Source organism: Atractosteus spatula, assembly GCF_055471065.1.
Source record: "Atractosteus spatula isolate fAtrSpa1 chromosome 16 unlocalized genomic scaffold, fAtrSpa1.hap1 SUPER_16_unloc_1, whole genome shotgun sequence".
Taxonomy (NCBI): Eukaryota; Metazoa; Chordata; class Actinopteri; order Semionotiformes; family Lepisosteidae; genus Atractosteus; species Atractosteus spatula.
Genome location: NW_028296631.1, coordinates 1,882,021 through 1,900,003, shown reverse-complemented (window position 1 = coordinate 1,900,003; position 17,983 = coordinate 1,882,021). Strand labels below are relative to the sequence as shown.

At 43.3% G+C, this 17,983-nt stretch overlaps 1 non-coding gene across 1 annotated transcript; it reads right to left on the bottom strand.

The window, feature by feature from the left end:
• Positions 1-12,224: 12,224 nt before the first annotated feature.
• trnar-ccu (transfer RNA arginine (anticodon CCU)) lies at positions 12,225-12,297 on the bottom strand. The gene has a single exon. It is a non-coding gene; the product is annotated as a tRNA-Arg (tRNA).
• Positions 12,298-17,983: the final 5,686 nt, after the last annotated feature.

Genomic DNA, 17,983 nt, shown 5'->3' with positions numbered 1-17,983 from the left:
TATTCTCAGTGAGATGCTGCCATTTCATCGTGGGTTTCTAACACTGTGTATAGTTCCATCCACACAGTGCCTTTACTTCCATCCATTTCTAATCTCTTTATCCAGTACAGAGGATTTGGAGCCTATCCCAGTAAGCAACGGACACAAGGCAGAATACACCCTGGACATAGCGCCAGTCCATCACAGGACAGACAGACACAAACACACACACGCCAGGGCCAGTTTTCCCATAAACCAATTAACTTACCAGTATGTTTTGGAGTGCGAGAGGGAGTCATATCACACATATGGAGAAAAACCATCTAACCCAGAGAGAACATGTAAACCCCTCACACACAGGATGGCAGGAATTGAACCTAGGACCCCAGTGCTGCAAGATAGCAATGCTAACCACTTCGCCACCATTATAAATGGATGGATATCTTAGTTATCTTTCTAGTTCACAGGTTTGCATGCATAATTTAATTTTGAAAGCCACTGAGACATCAGGTACTACTGTTGTATTTATGAAAAAGAAACAAAACAAAAAAACATACTAACAACTGAGCCATCCTACTCCTTAGTTAATACATTTTATTATTCATAAACAGTTAACATTGTTAGCAAAATATTTTGAATTATATTTAACCCTATTTTTTCTTTAGTTTTGTATTTAACTTATTATATGATAGTCAGACTTAATGTATATTTGAACAATGAAAATATATTTTTACAAGATGCGGGGGAAAGTGCAACAGCTTATTACAGTGCTAAATTTAATATTATTGATTGCTAATAGTTTATGCTAACACTTAACTTTCTTAATTAGATCTATTTAATACAGTGAACTAAGTGTAACATACAGATGCAGCCATTCAAAGTGCGCGGTACAGACACCGCGGTACAGATACCGCAGGTATGATGACACGGGATACCGCGGTGCGTGATTGGTTGACCGACAGGGGCACTCATGGTCCATTGGTCTGTCGTAGAAAGACTTACTGTAAACGTCTTTACTGTGCTCGTTGTAGATATTGAATTTTACCACTGAAGGGAAATCTTAGTAGCTGAGCATAAAAAGAATAGGAGCATACTGTAACGCGTGTGAAGGCCATAAACGATATTAATTTTGGAACATAAACATACAGTATATAGCTGGTCTTGGTACTTTAAAGAAAAAAATACACACCAGTATTCCATTTCTCCCTAAACATTGTAAGCTTCGAAGTCTTTAACTAACGTGATACCGGAGTCAACAAGCATACTTTTAGAATTTGATTAAAAGGGAATATAATATGGAATCGCGTATCTCAAGAATTTAATAACGGTATGATTATATCCGTGTACTGCGGCAGGGCTGTGTAGGGCTGTTTCGCCTGCCTGATCGTGCGAGCTGTCTTGTAGCCTACTGGTCTAGGTGCGTGCCTACCAACTGGCAGGTTGTGTGTTCGAATCCAGCTGGTGCTGGACTTTTATTTTAACAAACATTTCTTCGAAAAAATAGGTAAGCGATATTATGGACAATCAGTTGACAAATCCATTTCCTTTTTCTGATCACTCGCTTTCTGGCTACACATCTCACCTGTCCTGTTCTTTGTTTTCCTGGTTTGCTGATTATGCCTGCTGCGGTCCATTCCTACCCTCACACCTAAAGAAAACTATTTTAAATTTCTTGGCGCAGTTCATTAACCCTTGTATGTGCTGTCCGCGCCCAAAATGCAATTTTAAGAAAGTCAAAAACCGTGCTCAAATGCAATTTTCAAAGTGCAATGAAATACAATATTGTTGTCGCTGCTGTTCTGGTTGTTTTTATCCCGTAAAGCGTTTTGAGAAGCCACCTTTAAAGGCGATATATGTTGTAGAACCGCTGATTCTTATGGAATGTGTTCCGCAGGAGATTCAAATTTTTATTTATTTTTTAATCGCGTATCTAAGGAAGTCTCAGTATAACTTTGTTCATGAACAAACAGTGGCATGTTACATTGTCATTGTTTTTTTTAACAAGGCTCGCCAGCTAATGTGAATCGAAACCTGTCTTGCTAGCTTTTAAAGTCGTGCATGTGTAAACGACAATTGAAAAAGAGAAAAAAAAGACCTGACTGACAAGCCGATACATACTCTTAGAGTTTGATTAATAGGGAATATAATACGAAAAAACCATAAGGGACTTAAAAGCTAAAGGAGATGCTTCATATTGCTTGACTAATTTTAAAAACTAAGTTATAAATGCAGTCGCTCCCTCGGTGACGCGCCGGGTGTAAATATCAAAGTATACATTCCCAACAAGAATTGTACCCATCTGTCATGCAAATAAAACACCTTGAATTGAATTGAATTGAGGGAGATAGGGGGACAAATATACTGTAGACAGGCCTCAAGGCAAATAAGATACTTATGGGTACGCAGGCATTCAAGACAGCAACATACAAAACGTTTGCACGTACTGAGTTAAGTTATTACTTGGTTTTCAAAGTGCAATGAAATACAATATTGTTGTTGCTGCTGTTCTGGTTGTTTTTATCCCGTAAAGCGTTTTGAGAAGCCACCTTTAAAGGCAATATATGTTGTAGAACCGCTGATTCTTATGGAATGTGTTCCGCAGGAGATTCAAATTTTTATTTATTTTTTAATCGCGTTTCTAAGGAAATCTCAGTATAACTTTGTTCATGAACAAACAGTGGCATGTTACATTGTCATTGTTTTTTTTAACAAGGCTCGCCAGCTAATGTGAATCGAAACCTGTCATGCTAGCTTTTAAAGTCGTGCATGTGTAAACGACAATTGAAATAGAGAAAAAAAGACCTGACTGACAAGATTTAATTAATGCAGATCAGTAAATCAAGGGACAAAACAACTATTGCGCCCGGGTCCTCAATGCGCTTTGACGTGCTAATGCGTTGGTTTAACAGTCCGGGTGTGGCAAGCCCCCAATGTCTCCCGACTTCGGCAAAAGGCACCCGCCTTTCATTGGAAGACAATGAACACACTCTAGCCGTACAGGTGAATATAGCATAAAAGACACCAAGGGATTGGGTGAGCTCCCATCGCAAAAAAAAAAACTGCGAACCTGCACTACAGCGACCATAGTACAGTATGGAGACCAAGACCTTTTACGGGAAGAGACGAGGTGCTTCTGCCGCCCCAGCTTCCAAAGAGCGAAGGGTAAGCAAATACAGCAGACTTCATCTGAAATACGCGATTACAGCGCATATTACAAGGTATTATTGCCGTTTTGAATTTTAAATTCAATTATAATTATTTCTTCGTAGCCTGTTCTTCAAGAAAACACCGCACGGGCGAAACGATCTACCACAAGGACAGTAAAAAAGAAAGCGGTAAGACGGAAAAAAAGAAAAGTTTATTTTGACTTCTGTTCCGCGACTGATGAATACTACTGTGTGACTTTATTTCTTACATGACTTATGTTATTTTGCCACAGGCCGTGGGTCTCTGCTCTCGGCCACTGGCCAGGGTGCCAACCTGTAGAAGCAGCACCTGTATGGAGACATTTCGGCAGCAGCGGGAGCAGTACGATGCATTACTGGGGAGGACTGGGAGGCTAGAGACACTCCTGAAAATGCAGAGGAAGGAGACAGTATGTTCCAGCAGTCAAACAGTTGAGCAGCCGTCTCCTGAAAAGTGCCTCTCCCCGCCGCGCAGGTTGCAATGCCTGGCGGAAGCTCTGCCCCCCGCAGAGCACACACCGCCTCAGGACACTCCATCCCAGCCTCTCAGTTCACCACCGCGCAGGACTCTGTTGATGCTGTCCCCGCCGGCTATCTCCCCCCAGGAAGCACAGCGGAATTCACAGATGCCAGTGGGACGAATAATTCTCCCAGATGTCCAACTGCTACCCATCACCCAGGAGATGGAGGGGGGGTTGTACTTGCAGTGCATCGGCATAGACGGGAAAGCAAGAGCCGACCGCTACGCCGCCCTCGTGTTTCGAAATCTTGTGACTTTTGAAATTTACTGGGGGTGGACCACGTCTGTAAATTTCGATGGGTCCAGAGGCAAAAGTGCCTTGCCTTGCAATCTCCGGGAAACCATTAGTACGATGGTGAATCGGAGATTCTCAACCCTTGCTGCGTACGACTGGAAAAGAATTCGTGATCGGATCAACGAAATGCTTCGTAGGAGGAGGCGGTCTTTTCCTCTTGTCTAACAGTCTGTCCACAAACAAAACATTCCTGTTAGACAAGAGGAATTGAAAAAAAAACAATGTTGTCAATGAAAACCGGTGTGTGTGTCTCTCCCTGCTGGATGTCCCTCTCACAAACTGCTGAATGAATAAAATAATTTTATTGAAAACGAGTTTGCGATTGTCTGGTCTTTAAATTCTGGAGATACGCGATTCCATATTATATTCCCTTTTAATCAAATTCTAAAAGTATGCTTGTTGACTCCGGTATCGCGTTAGTTAAAGACTTCGATGCTTAAAATGTTTAGGGAGAAATGGAATACTGGTGTGTATGTTTTCTTTAAAGTACCGAGACCAGCCATATACTGTATATTTAAGTTCCAAAATTAATATCGTTTATGGGCTTCACACGCGTTGCAGTATGCTCAGGCACTAAGAAAAAGGAGATGCTTCGTATTGCTTGACTAATTTTAAAAACTAAGTTATAAATGCAGGCGCTGCTCTGGTGCGTCAGCTCCTACACAGTGCCTGTCTGCTGTAAGCGTTACAATATACATACCCAACACTGCTTGTACCCATCTGTCATGCAAATAAAACACCTTGAATTGAATTGAATTGAGGGGAGAAGGGGGGGATACTAAAGCCAATACTGGCTCAATGGGCTTTGACGTGCTAATGCGTTGGTTTAACAGTCCGGGTGTGGCAGGCTTCCAATGTCAACTCGACTCGATTGGAAGACAATGAACATATTTTAGCCCTAAATGAATTAATAGCAAACATGGTTTACATAAAATACATTTTTCCAAGAAAGTTTATAATAATACGATCTGAGCCTACTTTAAAAATAAAGGAAAAGCATTTTCAGAGAGCAATCACACTGTGTTTATGTAGAAAAAGCGATTAGGTTTATGAGCAATCTAATTACCTAATCGCTTAAAACGCTATATAAAATAAAGTTTATTTAGAGATGAATGATCAGTGTGGTAGTTTAAATAATGTGAGTCAGGAAACTAACACAGCGCCACCGGATTTAATAACGCAATAAAAACGCTATAAAATAATGTGACACAGTACAGCACAGTACAATAATACTGACCATGACTTTAAAAGCATAAATTACCTTACACTCAATTTAAACACAAGCTGTCTTTCTGTATGAACCTCTAAGCTGGTTCATACAGAAAATGTAGAAATGCATTAGCCTGATTATGATTAAAAACACATAATTAAACACGCGTTTGCGATTTAAATCAGAACACGATTAAAATCAATATTAATGTTTATATTGTAACGCATACTGTCCAGCCTCCATTTCTCTATAAAAATTTACTGTTGCACACACACACACACAATAGAAGCAAGAACCGCTGTCAGAAGGGAAGATATGTTCAAAATATCGCAAATATCGATCATGTTGCGATATTTTGAAATATAAAAGTCAACTGATTGTCCATAATATCGCTTACCTATTTTTTCGAAGAAATGTTTGTTAAAATAAAAGTCCAGCACCAGCTGGATTTGAACACACAACCTGCCAGTTGGTAGTCACGCACCTAGACCAGTAGGCTACAAGACAGCTTGCATGATCAGGTAGGCGAAACAGCCCTACACAGCCCTGCCGCAGTACACGGATGTAATCATACCGTTATTAAATTCTTGAGATACGCGATTCCATATTATATTCCCTTTTAATCAAATTCTAAAAGTATGCTTGTTGACTCCGGTATCACGTTAGTTAAAGACTTCGAAGCTTACAATGTTTAGGGAGAAATGGAATACCGGTGTGTATTTTTCCTTGTGATATTTTAAGCTCTAGTTGAATGATAGGTGTCGCATTTTAAATCATTTTCGTAGCTAGAAATTATGAAACGCCCTGTTAAAAGCAAGGAAGTTTTTATGCCCGTTGAAGTAAAACAAAATGCCTAACAAAGTATGGCTTGGACAGATTCCAAGTGCTTGTACAAATGTGCTAAAGAAATTATACTTTGAGTATACAGCTTGTCCAAAGTCATCCATTATTAATACTATTAGTAATATCTTCAGTAAAGGCTTTGATATTTCTGATAAAGGTAGGTTGTGTACTTTTGTCCAACTGAGCAATCTTGCTTTCATAAAATATACCAACATTTTAATGACTGATGATTAACATGCTGTAATACACAGTTCAAAATTAAAGGCTCAAATGCTGTACATGAGAGGTTAAGCTCCCCCTGGCGGTTTTACAAGGCGACGCCGGATAGTTAACCACGTGACACCACGTTAACTGCGTCATACCGCGTGATACTGTGACACGCCCACTGGGGTATGCCGCGAAATACCTCACGCATTTTGAATGGCTGCATCTGTACTATTCAGAAATACAATCGAAAATAGTTTTGTGGTGTTTGTATGGATGAAACGTTTCTAAAATGTATAACGTAACAAAATTAAAGACGATTAAAATCTGTAATCTTTCCACTTGTAATGTCATTAGACAGAACAACACGTTTCTGGTTTGTTTTAATTAGTATTAGTTAGTAGTTAGTAGTTTTAATTTAATTAGTATTACAATTCGCACTGATTCCCTTGCGAAGATATGGACTTAAGAATATTCGTGCCTGGTCAAAAAATGGCATTAAGCACTTAAAATTAATATGGTTAATAATAGTAAACTGTAACATGCTGTAACAAGATCGGTTAAACTGCGAAGAAAATGCTTTCAGAGAAAATGTTTCAGGTGTGAAGAACATAGATCTCCAATGCAATTTCAACCAAACCTGTTCCCACACACCCTGCCCCCACTACCATTAGAATATACACAAAGCACTGAAATCTTTCGAGCTAATGATCAGGTGACCCGAGAGAGAGCGAGAGAAACACCAAGGGGTGCGGAACCAGGGAACTATTTACATGGAAAACGGGCGATCTCCCCAGACTGTCGCCCGTTTCACTGTTACCTGGATACCTCTTTATTTAGAACTCACTAACGCTGATTTTTAGTTTCGAAGGATTCAAGTAGGGTTTTAGATGAAAGGCAGCGACCTTAATCAAGCCCAAATCATAATTGAACCCATTCAGAGCCTACATTACATTTTAGCGTTTCATTCTGAGCAGAAGACCCTCACACCTGAAGAAGGCTTGCGTTTTCTCTCTTCTCTTTTAAGCATGTGTACAATGTGTAATACAATTACAATGTGTAATTACAATGCGAATCGTATGAGGGTGGGGGGGAGGTGTCTTTCGCTGGAAATCTCGCCTGCTTCTACTTTACGAGTACAACCCCCTCTCTGCCGGAGTGCTGGCTGTGACGAATTAAACCGGTTTCACAGGTTTCAATCACAGACCATGTGACATGGGAGTCAGGAAACTAACACACAGCGCCACCGGATTTGATAACACTATAAAAACGCTATAAAATAATGTGACTAGGCACAGAACAAGTTTACAGCACAGTACAATAATAAATGCTGACCACGACTTTAGAAGCATAAATTGCCTTACACTCAATTTAAACACAAGCTGTCTTTAGCCCTCTAAGCTGGTTCATACAGAAATGTAGAGATCCAGGCTCAGAACACACAGCTTCATTAGCGAATACATATGCAGGACAACTAGAGAAGACGTTTTACAGAGGATGGATTTTTAGAAACATCCCATCAGTGACATCACTGAAGTCAACTCCTAGGTACTGTAACTGTCGTGTGGATAGTTTCACAAGAATCAGACAAAGGTTTAAGCATCGCTTGTTCTAGATAAAACTGCAAAAAAAACAACAACAACCCATAATGTACTTCTTTGCGGCTCTGTTTGCCCAAATCATATATTCACAACGTGAAATCTAGAAAATAATATTACGTAACCAAAATCCGCAATATGGAAACAGAACCTGTGTAATTGTTGATAGATGATGTACTCGTAACATTTTTTCAAGACGAACTACAACATTTAAAAAATGACTTGTATGTACTTGATATCTCTAATCAATCCACGGGTCCCAGCACAAAACGAAACTAAAACGCTTACCGTTTCGCGCTTCTTATTAGTTGCTCAAAAGTAATTTGACCGTATGAAATGCATAATATAAACCTAGAAACATATACGTGAGCAGTACTTAAGCACTGTAGTATCGGTGTTAAGACATACCTCTCAAATACTGTAAATCAAGTTAAAAATATCTCAAGACCGATTCTGGTCATAATGAAACCATGTTTCGTGTATGTTTTCTTTAAAGTACCGAGACCAGCCATATACTCTATGTTTATGTTCCAAAATTAATATCGTTTATGGCCTTCACACGCGTTGCAGTATGCTCCTATTCTTTTTATGCTCAGCTACTAAGATTTCCCTTCAGTGGTAAAATTAGATATGAATATTCAATACTTAAACGGGCACAGTTAAGACATTAAATATACATATACATACTGTATACAGTACAGTTTTCATACGGTAATATGTTTATGTTCCTAAATCAATCTCTTTTATGAGCATGTGAAAGGCATGGTGAATCGATTCTCAAAAATTACTGTACTTTGCATGATTGGAAACAAATGCGTGATTGCGAAATGCTGTGGTGTTACTTTTACAAAGACGGTCAATGAAAAAAAGAATGTTGACCAGGGCAATACTTTGAGTTTACACTTACAGCTTGTCCAAGGTCATTCATTATTAATACTATTAGTAATATCTTCGTTAAAGACTTTGATGGCCACAGCTCAAACATGAGAGGTTGAGCTTTATTAGCTCCACCTTGCGGAAATTCCGGATACTATTATTTTGCTTGTCGTATTATAGGAGAATTTACAGTAACTCGCGGTATTTACCGGTAGCTTGCGGTAGACTGCGTACAGCGTACCGCAAAATAATGCGGTATCGCCCGCGCATTTTGAATGGCTGCATCTGTAGGAGGGAGCTCCGGAAATATGTGAGGGACAAACCAGAATGTACCCTGATAGAAGTGCGTGAGGAAGCATATATGTGGAGTATGGAGGAGAGCTCGGTGAATGTAAAGGCCTCTAAAACTACAAGCAAGGGGCTTGATAAGTTTGCAGAGGGGGCACAATGTACTTTGGTTAACGCTGAGGAAACAAAGTCAGTCATGCTGGAGGATGTCCTGAAAATGGTAGCAGAGCAAGGGAAAGCCATTAGAGAGCTATCCCAAGCGGTAAAAGATCTTGACATTAAAATTTCGCACCTGGAAGCAGATAATGACTCTACGCGTTCGCATCTCTTGTGCCCTACTCCCAGCCTTTGAAAACCCAATTCATAAAGCTGAAAGAACCGACTCCATAGGTCTTCCTAGTGCACGAGGAGGAGCAGAGGAGGAGTGAGGATGGCACAGATAAACACTCATTTTTACGCGCTCCTCTGGAAGGAATGCAAATAAAAGCCGAAACCCGAAAACAGTAGTGGCCGTAAGAGGAAATACATCCACGCGGCACACCAGTGCTCCATGTTAGTATAGTGGTGAGTATCCCCGCCTGTCACGCGGGAGACGACGTAGCATTTGTCCAATCAGATTCCAATGTGTGGGATCTTACGGAATTTCCCTTCTCCGTCATTTTCTGAGCCCTATTCCAAAGGGGCATCCTGTCCACTCCTCGATGCTTGTCGAAAACCTGCCAGTCTGTTTGATTAGTGTTGATTTGTTTCGAAAAAGCTCAAAGAAAGGAAGACCAATTGAGCCCTTTGTCAGGAGTGGGATTTGAACCCACACCTCTAGGGGAGACTGCGACCTAAATGCAGTGCCTTAGACCACTCGGCCATGCTGACGTGTGCTGCCAGCCCCAACCGGTCCCCTGAGCCACCGCGATACCACTGCATTCCTTGATCATCGCACTGTCATTAAAGTTACATGGAGTGACATCAGTACTGAAATCTTTGAAAAATCTGTCGGCTTTCATGACCCGTTTTCTTTGTGGAGTGAATGTTGCAAGCTTGCGAGAAAAAGTTTGTGAACCCTTTGGAATGATCTGGATTTCTACATGAATGGCTCTTAAAATATGATCTGGTCTTCATCTGAGGCATAATGATAAATAAAGACAGTCTTATTTAACAAACAACACACACAACATTTTACATTGTCAATTCAATTCAATGTATTTCTATATAGCGCCTTTCACAACAAGGTTGTCTAAAGGCACTTAACAATGCAAGTTGTTAAGAGCCTTGTGTCTAATATGACGCCTAGGTTACGTGCTGACTCTTTGAGGCAAATTTTTAAATCCTCTGAGTTAAGTGCTGAAGTTATAGTAGTCCTATCAGTATTGTTGCCTCCAATCAACAGCTCCTCAGTTTTATCGGAGTTGAGTAACAAAAAGTTTTCACACATCCAAGTCTTTCCTTCATTAATGCATTTAACTAAAGTGATAATAGAAGAGTTGTCGTTTGGTGTAAACGAAATGTATATTTGAGTGTCATCAGCATATGAATGAAAGTTCAAATTATGTTTTTGTGTTATCCTACCTAGCAGCAGCATGTAGAGAGAGAGAGCAATATTGGTCCCGTCACTGATCACCAAATTGAACTGGTGACGTTGATGAAGCAGTACAATTATTACATATTTGAACAGAACGAAAACGATGAGTTAAATGTGAAGTAAACCACTTAAGGACGGTTCCAGATAAGCCAACCTCAAACTCAAGCCTGTGTGACAAAACAGAGAGGTCAACCGTGTCAAAGGCAGCACTAAGATCTAGAAGCACAAGCACTGTTGCATTCCCCGCATCAGTAGCTAAGAGAATTTCATTTACGACTCTTGTTAATGCAGTTTCAGTTCTGTGGCCTGGGCGGAAACCAGACTGAAATTTCTCAAGTATATTATTTGAATCCAGAGACGATTGAAGTTGGGCCACAACTATTCTCTCAAGACTTTTAGATTGAAATGGGACCTTTGAGACAGGCCTGTAGTTGTTAAGAACTTGGGGATCCAAATTTGACTTCTTAAGGAGCGGTCTAACAACCGCTACCTTAAATTGATGAGGTACAACGCCTGACGCAAGGGATGCATTCATCATACTAAATATAGGTCCTGCCAGTCCTTCGAGGGAATCTTTGACTAGCTGAGTGGGGATGGGATCTAGCGAACAGGTGGTTGACTTTGTCTTACGTCTGTGTTCATGAGTCCACCATAAGAAGAAATCTGAACAGGAGTGGTGATCATGGGAGGTCACCACGGAGGAAACCACTGCTCTCCCCCCCAAAAAAAACCACCACTGCCCCTCTCAAGTTTGCTAAAGACCACATGGATGTTCCACAGCAACTCCTGGAACAATGTTCTGTGGACAGATGTGACAAAAGTTGAACATGTTGGTAAATGTGCACAGCGTTATGTTTGGAGATAACAAAACACTGCATACAAACTCCAAAACCTCATCCCAACTGGGAAGCATGGCGGAGGCTGTACGGCTTGCAATCATCGAGGGACCGATGAATTCCAAGTGGTATCAGGAAATTCTACAGCAGAATGTCAGGGTGTCTGCCTGTGATCTAAAACCCAAAAGACGCCGGTTCATGCAACATGACAAAAACAAAGGAGTACATCAACAACAGAGTGGCTGAAACAGAAGAAATTCCGTATTTTGGGATGGCCAAGTAAGAGTCCTGACCCCAGTCCCATAGAAGTGCTGTGGCGTGATCTGAAGCAGGCCGTTCAGCGCAAGACATCCCAAAAATATCCATGAACTGAAACAGTTATGCATAGAGGAATCAGCCAAAATACCTCCTAAAAGCTGCTCAGGTCTGATCGGCCGCTACAGAAAGTTGGGGTTGAGGTTTTTGTCGATAAAGGAGGTTCCACTAGTTCCTTAATATAAGGGTTCACGTACTTTTTCCATCAATGACCTTGATTGTTTAAACCATTTGTTCAATAAAGAAACAGCAATGTCAAATGTTGGGCGTGTGTTGTTTGTTAAATCAGACTATCTTTATTCATTATTATTACTCAGATAAAGATTAGATCACATGTTAGGAGCCATTCATGCAGAAATCCACATCATTCCGAAGAGCTGTTTACAAAAGTTTTTTTCACAACTGTATGTGAGAGAAGAGCAGGGACGCTCACTGAGTAAGGTGGGGTTGCAGCTTTGCAAATCACAAGGACATTCGTACACTCAAAGGAGAACAGGAGCACCCCAGATGGGACTCGAACCCACAATCCTTGGCTTAGGAGGCCAGTGCCTTATCCATTAGGCCACTGGGGCACACCGGGTGGGGTCGATCACGCTGATGAAAAGCCAGTTTATTTTTCCTTTGCTTTTTCAAAGGGATCCCCGAAATTAGCGAAGTTAGGCAGCAGAAGGTTTACTGTGACCTGAGAAGGTCCGGCATCCAATCACGGTGGTACACACACACACGCTCTCACTGATCTGAGCTACACGGTAACCAAGATGATCTCAGGTGCGCCGAGCTGGTACGGAACACATTGAACTGATCGACGGTGAATTGTCTTTTAGACAGGCTTTTCACCTCTGAGCTCCCTGACTGACAGTGATCAGCTAGGTGGTGAAACAGTCAGCTGCTTCTAAGCCTTTAACAGCTGCATCTGAGCGCGTCCACAGAGAGATGATTTGAAAGCCGAACATCGCCCATTGGGAACACCTTACCATCACTAGTTTAAGAGACTCTTAAGGTCTTGCAGAGGTGCCTGTCTAATAGCATGCGCTTTGCAAGCTATAGGTGTTTAGGCTGTGGCGACATGCCTGTTAACAAAATGTTTTTCTAAAGGGGCCTCGCACTCTTTTCCAAGCAGAGGTCCCCATCCCCACTGAGCGACACAATGTAGTCATGTCCTAGGACGTCACCTGTTAGTCTCCATTTGTCTGCCACCAACACTGAAGGTTACGGGGTCACAACCGCACCCCGGAGAGCAGAGGAGCCGTTGGCGTTCTCGTGGCGCAGACTGCTCTGAAGGTGGGGCGCTTCGTTTCTATATACGCCCCGTGTTGCAATGGTAGGATGCAGTCAAATACTGCTTGGACGCGTATCGGCATTCTATGCAACTGCAGGACTTGAGGGTTTTTTGTGCTTTGTTCTGTTTTCGTTGACATCGCATTTGGAAGAGCGTAAAAAAAAGGCAATTCCAGCATCTGACACGAATAAAAGGGCTATTGAAACTGCAAGGCTGCGCAGCTTCTAAAATCCTTGCACACAATTCTCCGTTATTATTACTTCCTTCTTTCTGTCTAACAAAGTTCCCTTTTCCTGACCGGATGGGGAGACTTTATCATTCCAACTGGAAGCCACCGTTAAGTCCTCCGAAGTGCGTTTGTCCGCTAGCATGCATTTTGTGAAAGTTTTTTTTTTGTTGTTAAACGGAAAGCGACTTTGAAAAAGGTTTCTGCCGCCGCCCGGCACTCTATGTTAGACTATATCAAGAAGGCAGTGGCGGCAGCAGTGGCGAACGCTGCAGCCGTGGCCGAGTGGTTACGGCGATGGACTAGAAAGCCGTCGAGATCACCCCGCGAAGCTTCGAGTCCTGGCGCCTACGGTGTCGTCGTGTGCCTGCGCAACAAAGGAAAAGCACCCGTTTTGCTTTTCCCGCGACTTTTAAAATGCTAAATCACTTGGACCTGCTGCCTTGGACATATACTATTCTGTGTCCACAAACGACATTTCGCACCTGGAAGCAGATAATGACTCTATGCGTTCGCATGTCTTGTGCCCTACTCCCAGCCTTTGAAAACCCAATTCATAAAGCTTAAAAAACCGACTCCATATGTCTTCCTAGTGTAGTGTGCTCTCTGAAGGCACCAGTTCTGTAGGGTTTGGGCATTTACGGGGACAATTATTAATTGTAGCAGTAAATCACAAAATGATTCTTTTAATGGCTTTAGAATCCAACCTTGCGATATAACTCAAACAACGCACACACACAGGTACTAATACACGAGGATACATTTATTAATACATAGAATATGCATATAAACCTAACAGATCTTATCGAGAGGGTTATCAGAATACAAAAGGTATATATTCAGTCAGTTACGAAGAGTTACATATATCAAGAGGACATACGTTCAGTATATCATTCATTTAGACCGTTTCATAAAGTGAACTTGGTTACAACTTCTACATTAGATACTGAAAACAAGTACATAACTCTTAGGAATTAAATTGATATCAACTGGTTGGGATAACAATTGAATTCTCGAGCTGTAATGCATTGAAGTTGAATACTCATCCAATCTGTGGGGATTCAGATCTCCTGCAGGCACAAAGAAACAGTTGCAGGCTGTTGCTGTCCAATCCGCGCTCTCTGGCTCCGTGCCAGGCTGTGCTGTGCGGCTTGCGACGGTGCGCTGCTGATGCTCTCTGAAGACCGGCTAGTTAGTGTTGGCTTTAACTAGCGAAGTTGTGCTCAGGAGAAAAGTTACTGTGGGTCCCAGCAGGTCAGGAAGAGGACCGGTTCGTTCCTGATGAAGCGCCAGTTCTGAATACTGATTCAGCTGTCCACAGTTCCGATCTGTTCACGAGGCTTGCTGCTGATGCTAACCTCGGGTGGATCCTCTGGTTACTCTCTGGCAACCTCCGCTCTAGACTCTTAGAACAGAGGAAAGTTCTGGCACTCGGACACACTGGCCGTTCCGTGGTTGTCCGGGCTGAGTCTCAGGATGGTCAGGAGGTGCGCTGCGAGAATGTCCTGCCCTTGGGAGCCTTCTGCTCCTGGGCTGTCCTGCCCTGGAATTCTCCTTTGAATTCCCTTTAGAATTGTCCGAAAAAGTTCACAGAATTCTCCTGGAGCTCTGTGTTGCCTGTTTTTACCTGGAGGAACTTCAGCTCATTCATTGGCTGAAAGTTCCATGGGCATCAGAGTCCCACGTGGGTTACTCTGCCCTACCAGTCCCTGATTGGTTGATCAAGGTGAGATATGAGTCACTTACTCCTGACACTTAGGAATGCAGTCCAGATGTCCATCTGGCACTCCCTAGACAGATAGGCGCTAATGGATGACCATTGATCATGATAGCCAGGCTTAGCTAAGTGCATCCCCCTTTGGGAGCTGTCCCTTATCAAAAGAAAACATCTTTAAATCAGCCTGCATGAAAAGCTTCTCTGTGGTGCAGCCACTAAAGAGAGAGATGGGGCCTCATTTGGGAAAGCACCGCAACACTTAATTCTGTCTTATTAACAAGCATTGCCGCTACACATCCCCCCTTTTTGAAGGTCACGAGGTCCTGAGGCGTTGTTGCCTTCAAAACAAAACAGAGTTAAGTGATGTCCCTTGTCATTAGAACATTAAACTTAAATGTCCACATTACTCCTCGAGAATTCATACCGGAACCAGCATTGGGAACAAACATGATGAATAACATCTGGAGTATGTATAAACACGGTAGGAGACATCACCTCAGTCTAGGCATTACACATCAGGAAGTTCACTGTCAGTATCTGATACCTCTGTAGGCAGATATTTGGGGAGAAGTCAATTCCTTTCTTTTGACATGCTACCTTTGACTCATTCATGCTACCCAGAGTACATCTTGATGTGAGAGTACAGCATTCAGAGTACACTGTCAGTCATGATCCAGCTACCCAGCAGCAGTGTTACAATAACAACAGTTCCTGTTCCCAGCCCCCCTGATGAACCACAACACCTGTGTTGGGCACCTGCCAGGGTGGTTTGGAGGTTTGTTCCATTAAAGCAAACTCAACTACCTGTACCTCTTCAGGGCTTACTGTTTCTTGGATTTCTATCCAATTCAATAGTGTGGCACCTGAAGGCATCCATGACCTCAAGTTTGGTCTTATATTGTCTGGTTCCAGACCGTACAGTGTTAAGTCACCATGCTGTACTATGGCCTCCTCTGGAACTTACAAGAAACTGTTTTGATTAGGTAGCTGCATTGTGGTAGCTGTATCATGCCTGTCACAAGCCATAGTGACAGTTAAATGTGGTGTGCTGACCAGCCATTTACTTCCCACCTGCTCTTCATGGGGTTCATTGACCTCCCTCTACTCGATAGTAGCTTTACACCCTTCATTGGTGAATCATTTAGACACAGCCAATGGATAGCTTTGGTAGCCATACCCATCTCAAGATTTGGAACCAAATTCAATCTTGGATCGCCTTCTGGGTGAGCTACGAGCAATGGGGTGGTTAATGTCACATACTCCTCTACTGAGAAGAGTGGAATCAAGTGGGTTGGGATTTGTGCCATGGCTAAACTGGCTACAGTGGCACTGAACTCCCTTAACAGGTCTTGCGTCAACATTCTGGCCTGTTGCACACAAGCATAAACCCACTGTATAACACCGGCAATCATGTCCACTGGTTGGGGGATAAGGTTTAACCCTGTTGCATAGGAAGTTGCCTGTAGGGTTTTCCCTAAGCTTTCCAACTTTTGCTGCTGTTGATACAGTCTGTCACTACCCTCTGGCATCTCTGACACCTGCCTTCTTGGGGCAGTCAGGGTGAGAGTGCCTGCAGCAAACAAACCTACCAGAAATAGCAAATGCACAACAGTGGCGGCAGCAACCAGTCCTCCCAAAAGTCTTTTGGGGTGGCTGATCCCAGTCATCTCCTTCTGAGTGACTGTTGCCTTTCTAAGCTGGCGCAGCATGTACATGGTGTCTTTCTCAGTATGCCATGTGGCATCTTGGGCACCAACATCCTGGAAATCTGGGGAGATCTGACACAGCGGCTGATGCTGCTCCTCCATTTCCAGGGCATCTGCTTTTTCGATTTGTTCATGCCTGTGCTCTAGGAACCCTGCAGGGGGCGGTGCAGCGGTGGACCATGCCTGACCCTTGGCTGAGTGGTCATCTGGAGCACCTGAGTGATCTGGGATTGTTACCCCATTCTCACTGTTCAGGTCCACCCTGCACACTTCCTGATTGAGGAATCCCTCTATCGGCATGTTTACAATCGTTTGCTGGGCGTGGGTGTAGGACACCTGCTCGCTCCCCCCTTTCCTTGCTAGGGGTTCAGGGAGCTGCCCCAGCACTGGGATAGCTAGTTCACTGTCTTCGAACTCGCTATCACCCACCAGGCCCATGTCAGTGCGGGCAGGGATTCTGACACCCCCCTTTTCCATGTTCTGCACTAACAGGCGGGTGGCTTGACCATCCAGCTCCAGTCTGGGTGAACCACTGTTGGTCAGACTCAGACTGACAGACTGAGCTGGTGGCTGTAAGAAAACCAGCTCGGCTTTCATTCCCTGTCCCTTCCTGGGGACTGGGTGTGTTGGAAACCCTGCTGTCGAGGCAGGAACAATCAGGTCAGTCTCACTCACTACCTGGTAGTTGTGAGAAATAATGTTACCTGACTGCAGGTTCCCTAGGTCACAGCAGAGGGAATCGGCATCTGGGATCAGGTGTGTCCACAGCGCAGTAGTCCCAGTGTCCAGCTGGGCTCTCTGTCTAACCTGTGAATGTTGCACCAGGGGCACCTGGCGGTGGCCCTGTGACCGCTGCTCAAGCAGATCCTTACTAATAGAGGACCTCTCAGGGCTAAGGGTGAGGGCTACATCACCAACCAACCTGCTCTCCTGCCATCTGGATCCCTTCAACCACTGCAGGGTGGTGGTCCTGACCCCTCTTGGGTGCCAGGGTGCACAGGGAAAGCACCTTTTCATCGCCAGGTGGAGAGATCTGCTCCTCTTTAGGGATGTAAAAGGGGTATTCTTTACCTGGTGGATCAGGCGGCCGCTTGGAGCACCGCTCCTGTGGCAGGGAGGCTGTTGGGACCTCAGCCGGGACACGACTTCCCTGTATATCCGGGGAACAAGAAAATATTTTTATTTCTTGTCCAGAGGGAACAGAAGGAATCTCCACATAGGCTTCTGTGTTCGGTGGGCACTGTGTGAGCACAGTCTGCCTCTTGACCCCCCTTTCCTTCTGTACAGAAGGCTTAGGAGCCTTGACCTGTTTCCACACTTTGCCTTTCTG